Genomic DNA, 15414 nt, shown 5'->3' on the forward strand with positions numbered 1-15414 from the left:
CTTACCAAACTCAGGTTTCACGGCACCTGCTGACACTCTGAAAATTGTAAGCGAGGGCCGCATAGTGACATGGCGGTGGATATGGTGGTGGTGGCCGGCAAAGCCCAAAATTCAAATGGGCATGTTTGAAATGGCTTAGCAAAGGTATAGGGAATATGTATTCCACTATCTTGCTATTTGGCATAAGGAAGGGACCTCCTAAATGTAAGAGTGAGAGCCCTCACATATGTTAAAGGAAAAACTAAAGCCAAAATACTCCATGTGAACATATGCTGAAAGGGAGGTATAATTGTTTTTTTGTTTTTTTTTAAATTTAGCGTTATATACATGTAATTATAAAGGAAACAAATGTTTCTTAGCTTTTTTCACTTTAAAAAAATTTTTTGGTTTGGTTTGATAGGTCTTTTTAAAAATCCATAAAGCCAGCACAATAGTCTTACAACATTATTCCCAGATACCGTATGTGAGTCAGAAAGGCATGCAGGCATCTTCTCCATACTGTTCCCAATTAGTTTTAGCTCTTCCCCATTTGAGCTTTTTTCTCCGGCCCCCAGACCTGTTTGTTGGGTGCAGGAGAAAAATATTCGGCTTTCCCATTGACTTGCATTGAATTAATTTGGCACAAATACACGGATATTAGAAATTAGTCATGCCGATTTTCCCAAATCCAAATATTTCACTATTTGATCATCACTAATTATGAGAGCTTGCTTTTTGTGGTTCAAATTATATTTTTGTGCAGCCCTATTTATTTAATAATGCAATGTACTGGAAAATGGTAAAAACATTTCAAGTGCGGTAAAATTGAGAAAAAAAATGCACTAAGTTCCGCAGAGGTTTTTTGGATTTTGTTTTCATGACACTCATTATGTAGTAAAAATTGCTTGGCAATATGATTCTCCAGGCTAGTTATGTTTATGTAAAAAAAAATGTATAGTTTTTTTCATTCATGTGGTGAAAAAAATTTGGATAATCATATAAAAAATGTTGCTTGTGTTTCATTTTTCAGTTGATGCAGCTGTTTGAGGGCTTGATTTTTTTTACTATTTCTAATGTGGGATAAGAGGGATGATTTGAATGTATATATATATATATATATATATATAATTACACATATTTTTTCAGATTTCAAAAATCTTAAAAGAATTTTTTGTATCTGTCCTTGAACCTGCCATCGTCACAGTATTATTGCTGCATATAACAAAAACCATGGTCTCCTCTGAAGCCCAGCCCCAGACTAAATTTCAATGAAGCAATGTCATGACAGACATGGGGGTCTTCAGAAAACGTTTCATTGTCACAGTCAGTAGGCCACTGTCATGGCAACTCTTTGTATTTCCCGATCTTGTTGCGCAAGGATGGGTAAGTGGGCACTTAAATTGGAGGAGCCCCTGAACTGCAATAGGTTAAAAGCAATCAGTGGAGCTGAGATCTACTTGTGACTGTTAGAGACATGTGATGGCTGCATAATATCGTCCTGAGCCTGCATCAAAGGCAGAGACCTGACATTGAAAGTACTAGTACAACTAATGTTGGTAAGGAGCAAGATGTTCAGAATGCAATGTAGCTCATCATTTTCCCAATGCTATTTTTCAAATCTGATTCTGGCACTGAAAAGATGACATTTTATTAGAGACCCTATCTGTGATACCACACATTACAGAAAGCTGGAATTCAAAGTTGAACATCAAAGCTGTTACATCTTTCACAGCCCCATATGTATTATTTAAACAGATAAATGAGACACATATTTGTGCGTAATATGATGCATCATTTAATATTGTGTTATATTTCCCAGTTTTCCACTTTTATTCTAGAATAAAAATCATTTTCATTACATTATTAATCAGCATTTGGCAAATAACAAAGCACCATGCTCAGTGCCAAAGGAAATTTAATAGATATTTTATGTAGCATATAACATTTTACATTTTCCAGTGAATGATATGTTGCCATAAAAATCTGTGTTCCATGCTAAGAAAACCTGTATTGCCCATCTGGGACATTATTATAGCAACACACAGGATACAACTGAGTTAATTCTGGGCCATAGTTTCTTAAAGGATCAGTCCTAGAATTGCATTATTGTTCACAAAGCCCAGTAAATGAATACTTATATTTAATATAGAGGCACAAACAAGCATTGTAAGTTTTTTCCTTTTAACTTTTTTTTTTTTTTTCATTTCTGTGCCTCTCATGGCATTCAGATTCACATGGTAGAATGGGAAGTCCTATTGTTATCTGCTAAATCGTCATTTACCAGCAGCACTTGCTTCTCATCAGTGATGCAGACACCTTCCTCTCACTCCTGTGTTCCCCACCTCTCTAAGTTATCATCAAGATATTCTAGGTGCAGAATTCACCTTATGCTTTTCAGCACTCTCTGCTCCTAAAGAGTAACCTGCATGAAAGATCCTATCTTCTGCCATCTACATCAGTATCTAGGGTCAGATTGGCCCAAAGGTAAATCAGAGACTCCTCTGGTGGGCCCGCGCCCTGACCAGCACAACTCCTGCATAGCTCACATTAGTGCCTGCTCTGGCCTGTATTCTGATCGCATGCAGTGAGTGCATTATTCCATGCTCTGTGCCGGCGGACCATCTACACTGCTCAGCTGCAAGTCATGTGAAGTGAGTGCTTTGTCATCACCTGCTGCTGCCAGCTTCTATCGATCACATTGCACTCACCGCTCTCTCAGCTTCGCAGTGCACGATGAGATCAATAGGAACCAGCAGATGATGAGTTAGGCTTCTTTCACACATCCGGCTTTGTGTCTCCGAAGTCGTGCGTCGAAAAGCCGTAGGGGCGGATCCGGGATGTGCCGGAGACACCGGATGCCTGTGTGGCCGAATACGGTGGCGCCCACATTTAAAAGAGCAGCACAAGACTCAGAGTCTCCGCGCATGCGCTCTGAGAAAAACCGGTCCGGCGCTGTCAAAAAACGTTGCAGCGAACGTTTTTTGCAGACGCCGGACGGCTACTTTTTGCTGTATCCGGCAAAAACCGGATGCACCGCATACCCATCCGGCACGGTGCGGCGACAATACAACTCTATGGGACAAAACTGGATCCGGTACCGGATCCGGTTGTTCCAAATTTCACCGCATCGTGCTGGATTCAAAAAGCCGGATGTGTGAAAGCAGCCTAAGCATTCACTTCACCTCACTTGTTGCTGAGCAGTGCAGACGGCCCGCTGGCATCGGGTATGGAATAATAACACAGGTCCAGAAAAGCCAGCACAATCACAGACTGTGCCTGCAGACACAGCACGGAAGCATCTAGAACAGAGTTGATTTTGTGAGGGAATGATGTCCCTGGAAGGAGCGGGGCATCATTCAGTCTAGTGAAGACCCAATAGCAGGAAGCAGCGCTGCGCTCAGGCTGCTGGAGTCAAGAGGAGGGATATGTGGAGCTGCACCATGGAACCCTGTGAGAAGAGGACTGAGAGACTGCATCATGGAGCCGTGTGTGAAGAGGACTGAGGGGCTGCACAATGGACCTGTGTACAGTCTGGAAAAAGGACCCAAGACTCAGTGTGAGTGCTCTGAGGATGTATTTTGGAAGGGGTTGATGTAACTTGAGTGGGACTGCATAGGGAAGGTGATGATGAGGGGCTGTGTGGAGAAGGGTGGATGATGATGAGGGGCTGTGTGGAAAAGGGGGAAAGATGGGCTTTGTGGAAAATGGTGGTTGATTAGGAGCTGTGTGGAAAAGGTGGGGGAAGTGCGAAAAGGCCTCTCGGTGCAGAGGTGAGTTCACCGTGAGAGATGTCTCAAACTGAGCTGCAGTGAATTCTCTGAGCTCAGCTCTGCACTTTCTCATAGTGCTAGTGGGGGGTCTCACTGAGGTCATCACAGTTCAGGAGCCTGGCTGGGAATGCAGCCTCTGTGACCAGCAGAAACCTAAATAATGTCACCGCTGCTCACTGTTGCTGCGCTCACAGCAGCATAATCCTGAGTGGTTCTCAGCCTGGACGGTTGTATCTTGGCACCGTCCAGGTTGAAAATTATTAATCACCCAGACATAGATTAAGGTGTGGGACAGAACTATGGACCGGTGAGGGATATTGTTGTTTTTTATTTTTGTTTTATTACAGGAGACAATGGCTTCAGTGGAATGGGTGATGATGTGAGTATGGTTTAATTTAGAATCATTAAAGGAGTCTGTTATTCTTTCAATTGAAGCACTTTATTCTGGCTGTGTCTTTACTATATAACTATAGAATTAGTAATGGATAAGTGTCTTATAGATGCCTCTTCATTACTAAGCCATGGGCTTTGTCACCAGACGATACAAAGATGATGTCAACCCCACAAATATCAACCCCACTTGCCACTGCTACAGGGCAAGTGGGAAGAGCTGGGCAAAACACCAGAATTGGTGCATCTAATAGATGTGCCTTTTCTGGGCCACTGTGGGTTGCTGTTTTTAGGCTGGGTGGCAGTATCCATGACCCCTTACCAGACTGAGACTACCAGCTCCCAGCTATCTGCTTTAGCAAGGCTGGTTGTCAAAAATGAAGGGGGATCCACATTGTTATTTAAAATTATGTAAATCATTAAAAACACCAGCATGTGGACCCCTCTATTCCTGATAACCAGCCTTGCTAATGCTGATAGCTGAGGGTTACAGCCCCCAACTGTCAGATAAATACAGGGGAACTTGTATGTCATGTGTCTAGTGTGTTGTCATGTGTCTAGTGTGTGACTGGTGTGTATGTGTACTGTTTATAGTGTGTGACCGGTGTGTATGTATCCTGTGTTTAGCATGTGAGAGGTGTGTATGTATCTTGTGTCTATTGGTGTGACCGGTGTGTATCTGAAACATGTCTGATTATTACAATCTTTCTGTGTTTATAGAATATCATTGCTCTCGGCAGCACTTGTCTTGTTTACACAAAATTATCTGCTGCAGAGAAGAATGTTTTTAAATCAAGCATAAAAATCATTGCACCCAACAAATGAGCATTTAGCTGGCTTGTCAGGTAATTGGAAAGGTGCATAGTTGGAAAAAATTCCCTGATTATCAGCTTGACTAGATGGAAGCAAAGGGAAGACTCTGCAGCTAGTACCCCTTAAGCATGGTGGGCCCCAAGAATGATTTTCAGTCCAGAGCTGTTCTTGTTGCCTGCTGCTGATAGAGTAGTGTTGTGAAACTGCAAATGATGCTCTGTTGATGCATATACCAGAAGAAAATCTTCTGACATATACATCAATAAAGCAGCATATGCAGAGTCACATAACTGAACTCTCAGCAGCAGGCAAGAAACACAGCTCAGCTGATCTCAGGTCATGTACACAGTGTCCCATATTGTTGTATATCTTTACTCTCAGTCCCCTGCATACTCCCATCTTGCAGCATACTTCTCATTTCTGACTCTGCTACACACAGTCCAAACTGAAATACATCTCTCCTTATTGTTCCTGTATTCACAGCCCCATCCTGCAGTATATCTTTTCTGTCAGCTCCCAGTGCACAGCCCATCCTGCAGAACATTGTTCATTTTAGGCCGGTTTCACATTGGCGCTTTATGGCGCAGCGAAGGCCTGCGCACAGCCGCTGCTAAGCCCCACCCCCTGCCGGCTCCCTGCCCGCCCCTTCCAGTCATCTCCGTCTACTAGCACACATGGACGCTTGCGATCTGCGCACCCTATCTTTAGCATAGGGTGCGCAGATCGTGCGCTGGCCATGCGCTAGCAGGATTTGGCCGTGCGCTGCGCACTTTTGAAGGTGCGCCCTTGTGCGCCGAACGCAGCATGTTGCATTTTGGCGCGCACAGCGCACCTTCAAAAGTGCGCAGCGCACGGCAAAATCCTGCTAGCGCACGGCCAGCGCACGATCTGCGCACCCTATGCTAGCGATGACCGGAAGGGGCGGGCAGGGAGCCGGCAGGGGGCGGGGCTTAGCGACGGCCGTGCGCAGGCCATCGCTGCACCATAAAGCACAAATGTGAAACCGGCCTAAGTCACTACCACATAGGCACACAACTGCTTCCTGGTACGAGCTCTCCCAGTGTAATGAAGGAGATTCTGCCCCTTTTTGTGACAGTAGAAGTTCCTTGCTAGACAAACCACAGCTATGCTGGCAAGATGCCAGATGAGAGAGACACTGCACAGAATCGACCAAGGTTCCTGGAACTTTAGGATGGTTCCACCGGTAAGGCTAAGTGCACATGTAGCAGAAATTTTCTGCTGAAAAACAGGACTCCCTTCCCAGAAACCGCACTTTTTTTGCGCTTTTTCCCGCACGGTTTCTAGACACATGGAAAAAGCCAGAAGCACGGAAAAAAACGCGAAAATAATGAGCATGCTGTGTTTTTTACCGCAATGCGGTTTTTTCGCGGTAAAAAAAACGCATCAATGTGCACAAAAAGTGCTAAATGCATAGAAATGAATGGGAAGCTTCATTTTCGCATTTTTCCTGCGGATTTTTTGGCAAATCCGTGGGAAAAACTGCGAAAAAAACGCTGTGTGTGAACACAGCCTAACTGTACAGTAAAGCGAGCCTAGAGGGACTCCTAGGAAAGTGAAATATGGAAAACGGGGCAGATTTTAACCCCTTAAGCCCCAAGGGTGGTTTGCACGTAAATGACCAGGCCAATTTTTACAATTCTGACCACTGTCCCTTTATGAGGTAATAACTCTGAAACGCTTTCATGGATCCTGGTGATTCTGACACTGTTTTCTTGTGACATATTGTACTTCATGTTAGTGGTAAAATTTCATTCAAATAACTTGCGTTTATTTTTGAAAAAAATGGAAATTTGGCAAAAATTTTGAAAATGTCGCAATTTTCCAACTTTGAATTTTTATGCCCTTAAATCACAGCGATACGGCACACAAAAAACTTGATAAGTAACATTTCCCACATGTTTACTTTACATCAGCACAATTTTGGAACCAAAATTTTTTTTTGTTAGGAAGTTATAAGGGTTAAAATTTGACCAGCGATTTCTCATTTTTGCAACACCATTTTATTTTTACGGACCACATCACATTTGAAGCCACTTTGAGGGGTCTATATGATAGAAAATACCCAAAAGTGACACCATTCTAAAAACTGCACCCCTTAAGGTGCTCAAAACCACATTCAAGAAGTTTATTAACCCTTTAGGTGCATCACAGGAATTTTTTGAATATTTAAAAAAATGAACATTTAACTTTTTTTCACTAAAAAAATACTTCAGGTTCAATTTTTTTTATTTTACCAAGGGTAACAGGAGAAATTGGACCACAAAAGTTATTGTGCAATTTGTCCTGAGTACGCTGATACCTGATATGTGGGGGGGGACCACTGTTTCGGCGCATGGCAGACCTCAGCAGGGAAGGAGCGCCGTTTGACTTTTTCAATGCAAAATTGGCTGGAATTCAGATCGGACGCCATGTCGCGTTTGGAGAGCCCCTGATGTACCTAAACAGCGGAAACCCCCCCAAGTGACCCCATTTTGGAAACTAGACCCCCCAAGGAACTTATCTAGATATGTGGTGAGAACTTTGAACCCACAAGGGCTTCACAGAAGTTTATAACGTACAGCGGTACAATTAAAAAATCATATTTTTTCCACAAAAATGATCTTTTCACCCCCAATTTTTATTTTTCCAAGGGTAATAGGACCCTAAAAGTTATTGTGCAAATTGTCCTGAATACGCTGATACCCCACATGTGGGGGTAAACCACTATTTGGGCGCATGGCAGAGCTCGGAAGGGAAGCAGCGCCATTTGACGTTTTTGGCTGGAATTGAGATCAAACACCATGTCGCGATTGGAAAACCACTGATGTACCAAAACAGTGGAAACCCCCCACAAATGACACCATTTTGGAAACTAGACCCCCCCCAAGGAACTTATCTAGATGTGTGGTGAGAACTTTGAACCCCCAAGGGCTTCACAGAAGTTTATAACGCCCGGGTGTGAAAATAAAAAAATCTTATTTTTTCCACAAACATGATCTTTTAGTCACCAATTTTTTTATTTTCCCAAGGGTACAAGGAGAAATTGGACCTCAAAAGTTGTTGCCCAATTTGTCCTGAGTACGCTGATACCTCATATGTGGGAGAAAACTACTGTATGGGCACACGTCAGGGCTCGGAAGGGAAGTAGTGACGTTTTGGAATGCAGACTTTGATGGAATGGACTGCGGGTGTCATGTTGCTTTTGGAGAGCCCCTGATGTACCTAAACAGTGGAAACCCACCACAAATGACACCATTTTGGAAACTAGACCCCTAAGGAACTTACCTAGATGTGTGGTGAGCACATTGAACCCCCAAGGGCTTCACAAAAGTTTATAATGCCCAGGCATGAAAATAAAAAAATCGTATTTTTTCCACAAACATGATCAATTAGTCCCCAATTTGTTTATTTTCCCAAGGGTAAAAGGAGAAATTGGACCCCAAAAGTTGGGGTGTCAGCTGTGATAATCAGCTGACACCCGGCCGCAATCAGCGGCGCTCACCACGTGGGCGCCGCTGATTACATTAGACGTACTATCCCGTCCTTGGGAATTAAGTCCCAGGGCAAATGGACGGGATAGTACGTCTAATGGCAGAAAGGGGTTAAAATGGATTATAATGACACAAATTAATAAATATGTGTTTCTTATTATAAGACCACATTGTGATTTTTGAGAATATATTTTTTTAATTCTGTACACCGGATCCCTATGCTGTATGTTAACTCTTTACTCATTAAAGACAAATGGATATGTTCAGTAAAAGGAATCTGATCATAGAGGTAACCTACTAATTAAAGGGATGTCTGTATGACTGTGTTACCGCTATAATGATGTTTCTGATGCATACATTGAAAGATATTAGTATTAAATCCAGAAATGAACATCTGCTGGTTTTCTTCATGTAAATGAAATCTTCTGTACGTCAGCTGCCTGCCCAATTAACAATTCATCTGTTAGATCTTACTAATGTATGAAAGATCAATGAGGCACAACAGTGCAAACTAATATTCTTTGAAACATGGGCTATTAATAGAGAATGAGATATTTTTAATAGCCTTCATTGTAGGCATTGACAAAAAGTGCATGACAGTAATTTGATTTTGGCATATCCATTATACTTTTTATAGGGACGTTTCTTGCTAGATATTGTTGTAATGTGTGTTCTACAAGGTTTGATTCAAGAAAGAATACTATCGTTTACTAAAGTCACAATCAACTGCAGGTTTTGGGTAATAGTTCACACTCCCTGAGGGTCTGCTAAAATAAAGGCTTTTTTAGTATAGATATTATATCTAGAATATTTAAACATGGATGCCAAGCAGGGCCGCTTTTGTCAGTAGGCGAGAAAAGACAGATTAGGTGGCAGTCCTAGGTGCCTCTCTGGTGGCGTCATTTTGCCACTCTTGAAGAGTGGCTTTTGGCCGTTTTGTGAACCTGTTAAACTGACAGCTGACTTGGAGAACAGATATATCACTGTTTCTATTAATTCAATTGTCTTCCTTTCTATCAGACAAAAATACAATTGAAAAGACAAGTAACAGGCTGGCACTTCCATGGTTGAGGTGACGTGCAGGAGCATCATGAGGTCATGTTATCACAATGCTGACGTTACTTTAGCAGAACAAGATGGCAGAAAAATAAGTGTTCCTTAGTGGAGCTGTTGTGAATTCTCTTAATCCAACTTTTGAGGCAAGGCTCCCTCTGGTGGACACTGCTGTTAGTGGAGCTGGTCAACATGATGTTAACCCAACAGCTGCAGAGGATAATTGGGGGAGTGGGGGTGGTGACTGGGACTATATAAGCGATCAGACTTCTCCCAGTGGCTGCCGGTGATACTCCTTTCTTTGCTTATTGAGGATTTCTGTCTCCTGCCTGATCCTGCATTTTTCAGCTAAGTGTCATTTTCTAAACCCTTTGCATCTGATTTTGCCTTGCTGTCAGGGGTCAGCTTGCTCCCCCAGGGGCTGCTGGCTCCTGCCCTGTATTTTTGTATCTTGTGTTTGTTTGCTCAGTCCCCTGCTGTATTAGCCTGTTGCTAGCCGCCAGTTGACACCTGAGTGCTGATATAGTGGGAGCGAGGTTTGTGCAAACCTCAGTATTTTTGTACATCAGTCGTGTTGGAATTGTTAGGGTTTTTGCGTGATTGCAGACAGTACCTTTTCTATCTAGTCAGTGTGACCCCCTCATTTGCTCAGTCTATTTTCTGTCTGTGTTTGTGCTTCATCTTGTCTCACCGACAATATATGTTTGGGGGCTGTCTATTCCTTTGGGGATCTGCTCCGGAGCAGTTTAGATTTCACCTTTCTGTCTTTAGGCTTAGTTAGTCCTCCAGCTGTGACTTAGCGTCTAGGGCAATGTAGGAGCACTCCACGGCTACTGCTAGTTGTTGTCACGTCTGCCATGTCTGTTTGTCTCAAGAACTCCTGGAGCGATGTGCATGCGCATGTTTTGTCTGCTGTCCTGCATGTTCCCTAGAGCAGTGTGCACACTCACCTCATGTCTGAGCTGCAGGATGCCTGCGTTTCTGCTCTGCCTTCTGGGATCTTCTCGTCATGTCTGGAGTCCTTGATCATTTGACGTTTCTTAAGATCCTGCACTGTCTGGTTCTGCAATCATCTCATCATGTCTAGAATCCCGGATCATGTGTTCTTCCTAGGATCCTGCACTGGTTGGTTCGGTGATCATCTCGTCATGTCTGAAACCCTGATCATGTGACTTTTCCTAAGATCCTGCACTGTCTGGTTCTGCTATCATCTCGTCATGTCTAGAATTCTGGAAGTGCTCCCCTGGTCCTGACCTGGAGGAGGAGGTGCTATGCCCTATATCAGGCCGTCCCTTCCTATGCTCAGGGCCTGATTATTGTGTGGCTTCCCTGCATGGCTGCTTGGTCTGTGGGGTTGCTCCCTCTATTCTGTGCCCTTGCACTCTGCCCTGTCGTGCGTCTCTGCACACGCTCCGTGCTCGTATTCCGTCTCTTGTCCCGTGCCTTGTCTTATGTTTGTCTGTTGTGCCATGTTCGTCTTTGTCCTGCTTGGACTTGTAGTCCTTCTGTTTCTCTGCCTTGCCTGTTTTCGCTATGCCTTGTTTCGTACCTTGCCTTGCTCTGCCTTGTTCCTCCCTATGGTCTCAGTCTTCACTTGCTCTGCCTCGCTCTCTCCTATGGTGCTCTGTAGTGCTCCCTGGAACACGCACCATTTCTCCTCTCCTTAGTGCTCGTTTCTATGTCTAGTCCCAAGGTCTTCCCTTGGCCCGGCTCTGGGCTTCTGCCTACGCTCCGCTGCTAGACTCTGTCCTCGCTCTGACCTGGCTCTGTTTCTGCTTGTTCCTTGCCTTGTTCCCTGTCTTGTCCTTGCATTGAACCCCGGCGCGGGTTCCCCTTGGCCGTCTCCTGTGCCGTGGTAAGTGCCACGTGTTTGTGTACAGCCGTGTGCACTGGCCAGTGTGGCGTGCTCCCTGCGTGGCTCCTAGCACGCAGCCCTTCCTTGTGCCCTGGCGTTGCTCCTAGCACGCACCCTGCCTTGATCCCTGGCGTCGCTCCTAGCACGCACCCTGCCTTGAACCTTGGCGTGTCTCTACACGCACTCTGTCATGGACCCTGGCGTGTCTCTACACGCACCCTGTCTTGTACCTTGTGCCTTGGCGTGTCTCTACACGAACTCTGTCTTGTGCCTTGAACCTTGGCGTGTCTCTACACGCACTCTGTCTTATCCTATGCTTTGGCGTGGCTCTACACACGCACCCTGTCTCGTTTGTGAACCTTGGCGTGTCCCCTACACACGCACCTCGCTTTGAACCCTGGCGTGTCCCCTACACACGCACCTTGCATTGCACCTAGCCTTGACCCCTGGCGTGTCCCCTACACACGCACCTAGCCTTGGACCTTGGCGTGTTCCCTAAACACGCACCCTGCTTGGATATCTGTCGTGCCTCCTTGCCTGAACCCTGGTTTGCCTGCCGGATGCCCGGAACCTGCCGACCATTGCCAGAGGTCCGGAACCAGATGATTACGGCCTGATGTCCGGAGCTGACGTCCGCAGCCTGATCCCTGGACCCTGTCGGTTTGCCAGCAGTCCGGAGTCCGATGCCATCATGCCATTACCTGTACCTAGGCGTGCCACCTGGCACGTACCATGTTATGGACCTTGGCGTGCCCACGCGCGCACCTTGCACGTTTTGCTTGTTTACACTGTATGTGATCCTGACTTATTCTAATGAAGATACCTTGCACCTACATCTAGTCTCGTCTTGCTTCCTGCTCGTCCTTGTCGTCAGACACTCGTCTAGTGTCCCCTGAGCCGGCCGTCTGGTCCCAGCAGTCGTGGTGGCTCACCCCCTTGGTCTTGCCCCTGACACTCCCTGTATAGGGGGTGGATTCTCACAAGGTCAGCTCGGTGGGTGGGTGCCACGACCCAGAGGGTCCACTCAAAAAATGGGCTCAGCAGGAGCTGAGTCCGTCACAGTTGTGTTGTTAAGATCAGGGGTCTACAATCTGCTGAGCTACCAACCTCTCTGGTCTTCTGGTGGCATAGGCTATTGCGCTCTCCTCCTCGCTGACCCATTCATAACAGAATCACCAGCCAAACCGTAGATTCTACGGTACTCAAAAGAAGGAAAGAATTGCAAAAAAAAAAGTGTCAGAATTTTTTATATATCTTTTCCTCTTTTTTTCTCTGTGGCCGTAGGAGGATTTTTTCCTTAATGGAGACTAAGCAATTGTCCGATCGTGTTGAGCAGCTCGCTGCTGAAGTGCCGAGAATTTCTGCTTATCTCGCCCAATCATCTGTTGTAGAACCAAAGATCCCTACTCCTGATGTGTTTTCTGGGGATCGGTCTAAATTTCTGAACTTTAAGAATAATTGTAAACTATTTCTTGCTTTGAAGCCTAACTCCTCAGGAAGCTCGGTGCAGCAGGTTAAAATTGTCATTTCCCCAGGACTGGGCCTTTTCTCTGACACCTGGAGATCCTATTCTGGCTAATGTAGATGCATTTTTTCAAGCCCTGGGGTTATTGTATGATGAGCCTAATGCTATTGATCAAGCTGAGAAAACCTTATTGGCATTAAAACAGGGTCAAGATTCTGCTGAGTTATATTGTCAAAAATTCTGAATGTGGGCGGTCCTTACTAAATGGAATGATGATGCCCTAGCAGCTCTCTTTCGGAAAGGTCTGGCAGAATCCGTAAAGGATGTTATGGTGGGATTCCATGTCCCTTCTAGTCTTGACGACTCTGTCGTTGGCCATTCAAGTTGATCAACGTTTACGAGAATGTAAAACTATGCAAGAGGCGGTGCCGCCTTTCGAACAAACCTCTGAACCCATGCAATGTGATAGGGTTTTCTCTAGGGCGCAACGTCAAGAGTTTAGAAGGCGTAATAAGTTATGCTTCTTTTGTGGAGATGCTCCTCATGATATTTCAGCCTGCCCTAAATGAGAGAAACATTTTGCTCACTCATTTACGATGGGCAGTATGCAGCATAAGTTCCTTTTGGCTGTTAACTTGATCTGCTCCTTATCCACATTTTCCGCTAAGGCATTTGTGGATTCAGGAGCAGCTTTGAATCTGATGGATTTTGACTTCGCTAAGCATTGTGGTTTTCCTATGGTAACCCTGCGGACCCCTATTCCTTTGAGGGGTATTGATGCTACCCCTTTGGCGAAGAATAAACCCCAGTTTTGGACCCTGGTGATTATGCGGGTCTCCCCGGACCACCAAGAGAGTTGTAAATTTTTGGTGTTGCCCAATTTACATGATATTATTGTACTAGGTTTTCTGTGGTTGCAGACCCATAATCCTGTGTTGGATGGGAAATCTGTGTCTGTGGTGAGTTGGGGTTGTCAATGTGCTCTTGGTGACACTCTTGTTTTCTCCACCTCTCCCCTGTCTCAAGATGTTCCTGACTATTTGACTGATTTTTCTGATGTATTTAGTGAGAGTAAGTCTGCGTCTTTGCCTCCTCATAGGAGTTATGATTGCGCAATTGAGTTGATGACCGGGTGTAAATTTCCCAAAGGACGGCTTTTCAACTTATCGGTACCTGAACATGATGCTATGCGATCTTATATCAAGGAGTCATTAGAGAAGCTTCATATAAGACCATCCTCTTCACCTTTAGGTGCTGGGTTTTTTTTGTGGCCAAGAAAGATGGCTCATTAAGGCCATGTGTTGACTATTGTTCCCTTAACAAGACAGAGTGGAGCCAGAGGCCTAATTGGAGCATGTTTAAAATGAGTAGTAGTCTACAACAGATAATAAACTTGATGAAATTAGGCCTCAGCCTGCTCCCTGATTGACCCTGGGCTCCAAAATTGCCAGTTGCTTGCTCAGAAGTGCCATCTGCACAGTCAACATATGCTCCAGTGTTATTGGGGTTCAGTAACGCCCGCTGCTCCCCTGCTGTGTGTCCGGCAATGTCTACAGCTGCCTCCACATTCACACTACTACTGATTTCAAACGTGCTCCAATTAGTGCTCTGGCTTCACTCTGTCTCTAGTATTTACCCTGGCCTCCAACACCGCCAGTTGCTGCTCAGAAGTGCCGTCTGCACAATCAACACTTGTTCCTGTGTTACTGGGGTTCTGTAACGTCAGCTGATCCCCTGATGTGTGTCCGGCAATATCTCCTGCTCTGTCCATATTCCCACAGAGCAGGAGACATTGCCAGACACATCAGGGGATCAGCTGACATTACTGAACCCCAGTAACACAGGAACAAGTGTTGATTGTGCAGACGGCACTTCTGAGCAGCAACCGGCGGTTTCGGAGACACGGGTAAATACTAGAGACAGAGTGAAGCCAGAGCACTAATTGGAGCACGTTTGAAATCAGTAGTAGTGTGAATGTGGAGGCAGCTGTAGACATTGCCGGACACACAGCAGGGGAGCAGCGGGCGTTACTGAACCCCACTAACACAGGAGCTAGTGTTTTTCTCTGTGCAGACGGCACTTCTGAGCAGCAACTGGCAGTGTTGGAGCCCAGGGTCAATCATGGAGTAGGCTGAGGCCTACTTGGAGCAAGTGTAAAATCTGATGTATTTTGAATGTGGATGGAGCAGGAGATATTGCCGGACACACAGCAGGGGAGCAGCTGGTGTTACTGAACCCCACTAACACAGGAGCTAGTGTTTTTCTCTTTGCAGACGGCACTTCTGAGCAACAACTGGCGGTGTTAGAGCCCAGGGATTACAGTTCAGGTGGTAGAAACATGAACACAACAGGAGACCTGGATACTGTTGCCAACCAATTTATTCTGGAAGAGGACTGGCAAATTCCGGTGAGATCCAGGCCTTGTTCATTTTCAGAAAAGTAAGCTGGTCAACGTTATCGGAGGATAGTCGCGTGCGACGGTCTGTTAGTACACCATCTGCGGCACTAAAGATGCGTTCCGATAATACACTAGCAGCAGGGCAAGCCAGCACCTCCAATGCATACTGGCTAAGCTCTGGCCATGTATCCAGCTTAGAG

General features: G+C 45.2%; 1 long non-coding RNA gene across 2 annotated transcripts in view; it reads left to right on the forward strand.

Annotated features, from left to right (window-relative positions):
- Positions 1-1425: 1425 nt before the first annotated feature.
- Positions 1426-15414, forward strand: part of LOC141074741 (uncharacterized) — a 56799-nt gene continuing 42810 nt past the window's right edge. The window contains exon 1 of one of the 2 annotated variants that reach the window (XR_012227204.1): positions 1426-1535. This is a non-coding gene — a long non-coding RNA (uncharacterized lncRNA). Of the gene's footprint in view, positions 1536-2699; positions 3536-15414 lie in introns of those variants that run through there. The other variant, XR_012227203.1, reaches the window with a different exon arrangement.

Source organism: Dendrobates tinctorius, unplaced genomic scaffold (assembly GCF_039654945.1).
Source record: "Dendrobates tinctorius isolate UK_male_01 unplaced genomic scaffold, ASM3965494v1 ptg000015l, whole genome shotgun sequence".
NCBI lineage: Eukaryota > Metazoa > Chordata > Amphibia > Anura > Dendrobatidae > Dendrobates > Dendrobates tinctorius.